At 43.9% G+C, this 10084-nt stretch overlaps 1 long non-coding RNA gene across 11 annotated transcripts; it reads right to left on the minus strand.

The window, feature by feature from the left end:
• On the minus strand, positions 1-9580 carry LOC105942064 (uncharacterized). Of its 11 annotated transcripts, none has more exons than XR_009244938.1 (9): positions 9432-9580; positions 9126-9332; positions 7477-7579; positions 6990-7204; positions 6062-6119; positions 5362-5424; positions 4200-4234; positions 3382-3536; positions 1822-1965 (listed from the first exon to the last, which is right to left on the minus strand). It is a non-coding gene; the product is annotated as an uncharacterized LOC105942064 (long non-coding RNA). The 11 variants fall into 11 exon arrangements; XR_009244936.1 differs by having other exon boundaries at positions 3382-3568; XR_009244935.1 differs by lacking the exon at positions 4200-4234 and adding an exon at positions 7843-7955 and having other exon boundaries at positions 9106-9332.
• Positions 9581-10084: the final 504 nt, after the last annotated feature.

Raw genomic sequence — 10084 nt, forward strand, 5'->3', positions numbered from 1 at the left:
TTGAGAATGGCAAATTCTAACCTTGAAAAGAAGTTGGGGTCATGTTTAGATTCTGGAAAGCAGTTTTGATAGCTGTCGGAAATTGTTGAAGATTGAAATTCTAGAATGGAGAGTTGTTTTTGTCACACAATAAATTTTGATCAGCGTTAAAACATTGGAAAGCAGTGTTCTTTTGAAAGCTGAGGATCATTTTGGTTAGATAAGACAACTAGAAAGGAGAGTTGTTTTTGCAGCAGAAGACAAATTGGGTTTACAGGAAATTTCTGCAAAGAAGAGAAGATTTTATAACTGTTGGAAAAATTGGTGAACCTTGAAATTGTTGAATGGAGAGCTGTTCTTTGTCACACAATATGGTTTTGTTTAACATTTAAATGGTTGGAAAGAGTGTCCTTTAGGATGGTTGTAGAAAATTTTGGTCAAGGTCAAATTGCTTGAAAGGAGAGCTGTTATCAGGCAGCAGATAATTTTCATTAATAAAGTTAAATTTGGAAGAGCAGGGGTTTCCACAGCTGTAGGAAGTTTTGGTTATGGTTGAAATTCTAGAAAGGAAAGTTGCATTTTGTGCTAGATGATGATTAGGATTAACACTACAATTGTTCAAATGAGCTTCCTTTTTCATAGTCAAAGACCATTTTGGTTAAGGTGAATCTTCTAGAGAGGAGAGTTCTTTTGCTGGCATATGACAATAATAATGTGAAAATTCTGAAAAAGGAATGTTATACTTTTTCATACCTGAAGAAAATTTGGAATACATTTGAAATTCTGGTTTGAGAATTGGTGTTATTTTTTTGTAGTGTAAAAACATTGGTTTGCGTTAACATTCTGAAAGCAAATATTGTTGTTTAAAGCACTTTACCAGCAAATCTAAGACTCAAGCTACTATTGATTCCAAACAAATGCAAGAAATGAACAAAATATCTGAATGACCACAGACATGGATGTCTGATAAATTCTAAAGTCGTTAGAGGAACATAAATGCAGAATGAGATGCTGTATATTCTCAATTGAACTCTCCTAAGGTTTCTTCATCACAGATACCATGCTGTTACTTTCCAAACGACAGATCTGTTAGTCTGCTGCCTAACCAACTAACAACAGGGTGGACACACTGAACTCTCTGCCTCCACATGGGACGGGGTAGGAAGCACCCGGGACTAAGGATGGAGTGTTCTTGCTTAACTGTTTCACCTGAAAGGAATCATGAAGAGGTATGCTTGAAAAGTCCAGAATATAAACCATTGAGCCATAGGTTGACCTGTCATGACCATTAATGCAAGAAAAATGGGAGGAAGTGCATTTGTTTCAATAGTTACTAAAGCAACATAGCAGTCACTTTTCATACTTCGTTTAAGCCCAAAATAGCCTTCTCTTCTCTTTTTGTTGCATTACTCATTGAAAAAGACACATCAAGTCAAATGCCTCATTCAATGGTCTATATTCTACTGTTTTCAGGTCATTTCCTCACGATTCCCTCCAGGTAAACTTTTTCATCAAGAGCACTGCATCCTTATTCCTGACTGCTCTTACAGCATCCCATGTGGAGACAGCGCATGTCCAGTGGGGCTGTTGTCACAGTGCATCTGGTCTTGATGCTGCTTCTTGGCAGGATAGCAATGGGAGTTAAGGACTCCCAACAGTCTGGGGCTCTGGGCCTTGGTCTGTGTAGGTGTTTAACCAAGTGGAGGCTAATGGACTCTGATGGCCTTCCTCCAACCTGCCAGTGGGAGTAGAAATTAGCACATGTGGAAGATGATAGTGAAATTCATTTCTCAGTAAAGGATTTTCTATTGTTCTGTTTGTGCTGATGTTTCTCTCTTTTTTTTTTTTTTTTTCACTCTTTGACTGTTGTAGCTCATTTGGGCAAACATATCTGCAATATTTTTTATATTTTTTCTTTGACTATTGCAGCTCATTTGGGTATATATCTTTGCAATATCCTTTCACAACTGCAGCAATCTTTGGTATCTGAGAGAAAAAGAGAGAAACCCAATGAGAATCTTGTGCAGGTACTATGGTAGATGAGATGGGCATCTTTGTCAGTGGTGACTGAGGCCAGGCAAGGAAGCGAGCTCTAGGGGAGAGGAGGGTCAGAGGGACAGGGCCTCAAGCCTGCTCAGGGAACATGTGATAAAACTAGAGCAGACACTCCCTGAACTTACATGTCACATGTGTCATGGAAAGTCTAAGTGTTGCACTGCTTCAACATGCTGATTGTGGGATCACCTACTGTCCTGCTGATTTTCCATGTCTGTTCCTACTTCTCTGAGGGATGTTCTTAATTATCATTGTGCAAACCCAGAAAGCATCTACTCTAAGAGGGAGAAGAAAATTTACAGAAACACAAACTTGGTTTCACTTCCACCTCCTAGTCTCTGAGGGCTGTGTGGACAAGCCATGGCAGAAACCCAAGATGTGAGAGTCAGCAGGGACTTTAGACATGATCCAAGTTCCTTTCTGACTTTATGGAAAGAGGATGACGGAGCTGATATTACTCAGGGCCACATGGTGTGCTAATGATAATTTAGTGTTTGCATATAGGCTGTAGGTCACTTCCATAAAGCTTGGAGGAAGGATACAATCTGAACATCAAATCATGCAGTAGGCAATATTTGGAGACCCTAATAAGCATGCTTGTGTGTCTTAAACCTCCTCCAAATGTGCCTCAGAATGAAAAAAAAAAAAAAAAAAAAAGAGGCGAGATTCAAACAGAATGAGGAGAATATGGAATGTAACCCTGGCCAAGCATTCTCTCCTAAATTCTTGAAGTTGATTCCACAAATTCTTATGCTTTGAAGTGTTTCTAGGAATATTCTCAATAGCCAGAACAAAGAAGTTCTGTAGAGTAAAGGGTTGGTTTTGAGATTGAACAGATTTGATCTACAACATTTTTGTTTCTCTGGACTTTACTTCTGCTTCCTATCTATAACAAAGTGCCTACAGGATTTGTCCAAAAGGAGACCCAGAAGTAACACTCACGGGTAAGTGATTTCTGAAGTCAGTGCCTTCAGAGGGATGAGGCAATGGAGTTGAGGACCAGGGAAGGGAGAGAAAAGGAAAAGGAAGTGTATGATTGTAGACAAGATGATAATGTTACACATCTCAGGGTGCTGCGTAGATGAAAATGAGCACTATGGGGCTGGTTGTGGCCTGGGGGTGCAGAGGAACTTCTGGCCTCAGAACTGAGAGGACAGCAGAGGTCAAGGTGACAACAGGAGATGCAGAAAAAGGGCCTGGCAGAGTGGCAGCCTATGGGCCACCAGGGTAAGTCCAGAGAGAGGTTGCATCAGCTGTTGGAGACAGCAGAGAGAAGGAGGAGGAATCTCACCCAGAGAGTACTAAGGGTATTAGTACTAGTCAATCTAAGAACAAAGGACTGATTACCTCTGCATCCTAGATTGGAAGCCTGGGATTCTGCATGATCGTACCCACTTTTCTTGATTGCAGCTTTCCTTTCATTATCAGGTGGTCAAAGACACGACACTCGTGGCTGCTAGTGTGTGAGCATCATGAGCATCACCCTGCAGGTTGCGAGGAATCTTCAATAGAAAGGGAGCATCCAATCACAGTTCTGAAAGAAAACCACAGCCCTCAGACCCATCGGTGTGCATGTCCTGTCTGAAGTGATATTTCTCCACACTAGCAGGACAACTGAGAAGGAAGTTGGCCTAGGTCTAGAATGCACAAAGGTGTGACGATGTCTGTGGGGACATTCCCATTTGTGCTGATTTTATACATAATCATTCTGACCATTACTTTTTCTGTGATGCATCTTTTTAGTTTTACTATCCTTGTTTCATGTACTAGTGGACTATAGTGAGATACCGTAATATGTATGAAATACATACTGGTCATGTTGGGGTGATCAGCATTTTGATCTCCTCGTCATTACTGTCTGTTTAGAGACTTGATCTTTTCTCTTTTTGCTTCATAAAACAATGCTCTGAGAAACATGGAAATTCATGTAAGAATTTTAAACTGTTCTTGTGTTCCACAGAAATGAATATTCCCCTCAAAATTAATCAAAGTAATAAAAGTAATAGCTGAAGATTCCAAGTAGCTACAAAACTACCGAGTAGCAGAAACCACAGGAGAAATAGGAAAAAAATAGTAGCAATAAGTAGCAATTTCTTAAGACTCAAAAAAGAATATGCAATAAAAGCAATGATAGACCTAAGAGATAATATCATGTGTTTTATTACCTTAGTCCTCTTTGCTATTCAAAACTTGCAGGTGGCTGCACAGATGGAGAGAGACAGTGTGAGTGGTCTGCTCCCAAGGGTCTCAAGATCGCAGTAACATCAAAGAGGGAGCTGGGTCATCGTGGACCACTGATCAAGTGAGCTCCTCAATGTGTGGGAAAACTGTGAGCTTTCTGCTGTATGTGATTTTCATCAGCTGTCTCCATATGCACTTTTTTTTTCATTCATTGATTACATTGTATTATGTGATACAGTTTCGTTGGAGCTGGGAATCACCCCACCCCTCCACCCCACCCTCCCCCCTTGTGGAGTATTCCACCTTGTTGCATATCCACTGATCAAGTACAGTTGAGATTCCCTCTTTGCAAGCATAAACTAAACATAGAGTCCAACATCTTATAGTCCAATCTAGTTTCTCAGCTTCCTGGGGAGACCCTGTCCGGTCCGAGGGCAAAACCATCAGATTATCAACCCGATCAATTAAAGGCTCCAAAGGGGTACAGTGGGTGTTTGCAGGAGTAAGAATTGAGTCCCCTTGCTAGAGACCAATTGGCCAGCAGCAGGGTGAACTTGCGGAGTCCTTGTATTCACATCTCCACTGGACTCTGGGCAGTGCCGTTCAAGACAAGTTAGTAACACTGACACACAAAACTGAGGGCATTTCTTCAAACAATAGGCTCAGTGGAAGTTCCATTACCGCCTTCCAGCCAGCGCAGACAGAGCCCTGAGGTATTGGAATGCCTGCTCTTTGCTCCTGGCTGCTGCTCTCACCCGCCCCTGCATGCAACCTCTTTCTCAACTTGCTTGTTCACTTTTCCTTATAAATGCCTTGGTATTTTGTTTTGTTCTATCAGATTGTCAGAATCTGCATTCAAGCAATGTCTTTGTCTCATCCTGTCCTGTGCTCACTCCATCAATGGTGTCACTAGTGTGAAGACCTCCAAATTCTCCCCTGACTTGTTCCTTCTCTGTTGTAAAAACTGTCTGCATGCCTCCTGCATGATCTCCTCACTCAGCGTGGAAGGGGACAGTGCCCTGCACTCCAGATAATATCCATTGCATCCATCAAAGAGACACCTGAATTCCAGATTATCAAACAGAAAACTATGCAGAGAGAGTCTTTCAATTCATAGACATAATGTCATTATAAGATGGGAAGTACCTTTTAGCTGATGAATCTAATAGGACTCCATTCACTTGCCTCTCAGGTTGCTCACTGTTGACACTATAGACATGCAGAAGAGCAGAAGACACAATCAGAATTTGTTAGGTTGAACACCAGAAACTTCCAGAGTGGAACAGGAGTAGTGATAGTGATGGTGACATTGACAAAGACTAGTGAGAGCATCCACAAAGTCCTTCCAAGTGTGATTCTGACTCAGAATGGAGTTCTGTGTTTTGTATCTCTTTAGGCACCTGACTGACAGGCATGGTCGAGTGACCACAGGCCCGTGTTGCTAGAGATGTTAGAGTCACAGTGATGTCCAGGTTTCTCACTCCACCCTTGAGGAGGCGGCAGCAACTTTGCCCATTGGCTTTCCCAGCAATGAGCATCTGCCAACAAGCTAAGGTGAACCATACAGAAGGAAGCCATGCACCTGACTCAGTGCTTAAACCTCACAGAAGGTAATGAGAATGACTGCAGCGTAAGGGCCAGGATAGATCACTCAGGGCAAGGCAGAAGGCACCAGCTCCAGAGAGCACAGAGGCTGTAGGCTTGTGGAGGGAGTGAAGCTATTTTGGCCAGCAGATTCTCTGCACACTCCCCAAGGCATGTGGACACCTCGGAACCCATAGGAGTCCCTTCCCAGAACCTCTCACAGTTCACCTGTCCATGACTCCTCCTGTTCCCTGTTTGTTACCTAAGGGCCAGAAATGCCAGGGATCGTTGTTCTTGCTCTTTTGGATGGTCATGAAAATCTACAAACAAATTCAGAAACGGTCACTCACACAATGGACAGCTGCAGTTCCACCGAGAGGAGCACAATGCCTGTGATCTGTGACCAGAGAAGGCTCAGCGTTTGTCTCTGGACAAACACAGTCACTGCCATTCTCATCTTTCAGCACAATTGCATCAGCTGATAGATCCCTATAGCTCCTTTCAAAGGGGCACGTGGTGCCATCCTAAGAAATATTTCTCTAGCCCTGTTCTCGGTTGCTGCTGTATCCCCCTTCCCATCACACGGCTGGGTCCCAGGCTCATAGCTCAATGTTCCCACATGCCTCTCAGGGAACACATACTCCTGTTCCTGAGAGAAAGAATTGCCCTGACCCACAATGCGCCCATCCAACCTTCCATTCTGCTATGCACACCTCATAGACCTGCTCAGTCAGGGAGAATTGTATGCATGTATCCAGGTTCATGGTTGCACAAGATCCAACGTCAAGCCTCAGATTCCACCCCATCTATCTCTCAGCCACCCCCAGAGAGTGACTTCATTCTGCTTATAGCACATTCAGAAACACTTCCAGTTTGACTGCTAGGACTGTTATACAGCATGTTTTTAACCATTGTTGAGATGACAGAACAGAAATGCAGGCGGAGGAAGTCACCGAATGCCTTCTCTGAAGCACAGACCTGGGAGCTCAGACCTGGGAGCACAGACCTGGGAGCTCTCCTGGTTAGCCCAGGCCCCTTCCCCGCAAGGAAGATCCTCTTGTCACAGCCTCCCTGTGAGGAAGCTGGAGACTGACCCTGCTCCAATGCTACTTCTCTTCAGGCAGGAAGGACAGGGTGGAGTTCCACAGCCTCTGTCCTAGCAGGTCTTCCCTCCTTTGCTTGGACAGTACCTTGGCTGAGCTTGTGGGCACGGTGCTCTGCCAGATGATGTCCCTGAGAAAGTTGATCCCAGAGGCCCTGGTTCAGGCAGCTCTCAGGGCTGTCCCGTGTGAGCAGATCTTTGAGATGCTGATGGAGTAAGATGGAGGCATCTCTCTGTTCCTGTGGCTTCTGCTTTCATTGCCTCAGTTGTCTTGTGTGAGTTTGGAGTAAGATATTGAGTTCCCTAATGTAGGATAGAAGAGAAGATTCACAGTTGGAGGTCAGTGGCAGACTGGCTGTTAGGCCTTCAAAAGAATGTGCAGAAATTTCTTTCTCCTGGGAAAAAGAAGGGGGTTGTACATAGTGATCTCCCCTCTGTTAACACTCCATATGGCCCTAATAGAACTGGGAAACTGCAGCAATTGGGAAAACGTCACTTTGGGAGAGAGTGTAGCTCTGCCAGCTACACTGCCCACCCCAGAGATTCCTCAGCTTGAACCTGCTGCCTGCCCTTACCTCAGCCTCTTGGTGACAGCTGGGCTCTCTGCCAGCTGCTCCTCCTCACATTGGATGTTCTCCCCTAGCACAGGCTGCATGATGACTTTGCACAGCTCACGTTCTGAGAAAACACAGACCCAACTGACTCAATGAGTGTTGCACATGCTGCTGAGGTCTCAGCCATGGAACCAGGGTCCATCCTAGCTTGGACATACACTGGATGTCTGCTCTGTTGAAAATCTTCAATGTCTGTTTCTCACTTACCCAAGTATATAGAATTAGTAGATCACCTCGAGAAGATGAGCAAATGGAAGGTTAAGGTCCGTGGGGAAACTTCATAGGATGACACAAACAGTGTTTGTCAGAGCCAGCCCTAACCCCTACAGTGTGAATCTGAGACTTGGGCCTCTTTACCAAGCTTGACATCTTCCAAGTCAAACACTCAGCTTGGGCATGAGGCTCCTGGCAAACACCAGAGGATGATACTGGTGAAGGGCCTGTGTGCGGGGATTGCAAAATACATGCACCAAAATATCAAAGATAAAGCAAAACCCATACGTACACACAAATATAATAAGTCTTTAGACCACACATGTCTGAAAGAAAAAATAAATTGATTGATTCCCTATCAAAATCCAGCATGTGTCAGACATTGAATCCTATGCACAGGAAGTGCCCCATTAATTCTGTATGACATCGTGAATTCACTCTGGCTCAGAGAGGTGGGTGATGCTCTATAGATATTGATACAGGTGCACACTGAGGCCCAGAGGAGATGGAAACCTGGCCAGAGAGCAGGAGACCAGCCAGCATGCCTGCTCTCTGCACAGTTTTAGCACAGAGAAGAATTCCGTTGTTACCTGCATTTTCTTCAATTCCAAAACCATCCTCATGTGATTCTACTGAGATTTTGAAAATTTATTATTAATCAAACAGAGCTTATCTCTTCTCAGAATACATTTCTTCAGTTACTTTTTCTATATTCTGATTCAAACCTAGTGATGAATAAATTCCCTCAAGGGTTCTTCTTAAAAGAAAACTGTAGGAATGACTCTGGCTGACTCGTAATTAGACAGATGCCACCATCTATCTGTTGTTCATGCCCTTGTGTTCCTGGGAGTCAAGGTGGACCTGGACCTGCTGTCCATCCTGCATCCCCAAAGTGTCTTCACTAAGGGAGAACAGAGGATATTGTGAGAGTCTGGTAAGTCGTGAAGCACACCCTCATCAAGGGCTGCACTGACATTGCAGGGCTCCGAAGACAAACCTGGGCTCCAGGAGTAGGACTTCCCATATCATGCTGTTTGCACATCATCAATGTTTTTACCTCTGTGTGTCAGAAAAGATCAAACTTATTTTTTTCAAACTGACATCCTGTGGAGACCACCCAGGTTTTGATCCATGTCACCCTTCAGTGTTGTGACAGTTGGGCTTCCAATATTGAATGGACTGCCATGAAGACTACCATGATATTACATGTCTGCACAATCTACAGTACACAGAGGATCCCAACACAAGAGTATTCCATCTGTTCTTGTGATAAGCAAGCTCCTTTGTGTCTGCACCAGGAATCTGTAACAGGGATTTTAACCCAAGGCCCAAGGCATAACCTAACTTCATCTCATTTCTCAGAAGAAAGACAATCACCCATCCCCTCCAGAACTTACAATGTTTTTGTAGCTGCTTGTCCAGGGCATAGGCAGTAGGCTTAGATGGAAGAAGCTTCTCTTTGAGATCTTCAAGCTCCTGTTGAGTGTTGTCCAGCTGGGAGAGCAAGACATGATATTCTAGGAGGTTCATTTCTATCCTTGGATGTGTTGGAGCACTGAAACATGCTGCCATGCTGATGGTTGTGGCAGTCATTAATCCAGGGTCTAGGCAGTAGAGAAACAAGCACATGATGTTTAAAACAAACAAAGTCAAAGAGCTTAAGAAGGAGTCATGGATGACAATAGCTATCACCCTTAACTTACTGTAGAGAATCACTTTGTGCCCTTCAATAAAGGAGAGTTCTTAATCAGACAAGCAAGGATGAAGTTGCCAGAGGCCTAAGCGAATGCCACTGCCTGTACTGATGTTTCTGAGTGTGGGAGGGAGGGCCCAGTGCAGGTAACAACGTGGAGTTGCCATAGCAGTATTAGAATGTGGAGGGTGTCATGGCCTCTTAAAGGGCCCTGCTCTTCAGTTGTCTAAGCATGGCTGATGCACAGGGTTTCTGGGACCTTTCTAAAGTTTACCACTGAGGGGGATCATCCTTTACCCTCCATTCTTACTAGTTGTGTACATTTGTGTTGATTACATAGGCCTATTTCTTTCCTCAAACTTCATTGACATTCAATTTGTAGGAATAGGAGTTTCCCAAGACGTTTTATGTTCTTCTGTCACTTTATCATTTTATTGAGGCTGTTACATATCCTATGTACTTTTTCATAAGTAGAGATGTGTTTTTTTCAGTTGAGGGAATGTAGGGAATTTGCCATAGTGGTTAAGATATATCCCAGGATACCTGCATCCAAAATCAAAGTGCTTAGAATCATGTGTTAGCTTTGTTCCCAACTTCAAATTCGTCCCTGCTGCCCACCATGGGAAGTGGCAGATGATGGCTACCTTAACCACCTGTGTGGTC

This window comes from Ochotona princeps, chromosome 2 (genome assembly GCF_030435755.1).
Source record: "Ochotona princeps isolate mOchPri1 chromosome 2, mOchPri1.hap1, whole genome shotgun sequence".
Taxonomy (NCBI): Eukaryota; Metazoa; Chordata; class Mammalia; order Lagomorpha; family Ochotonidae; genus Ochotona; species Ochotona princeps.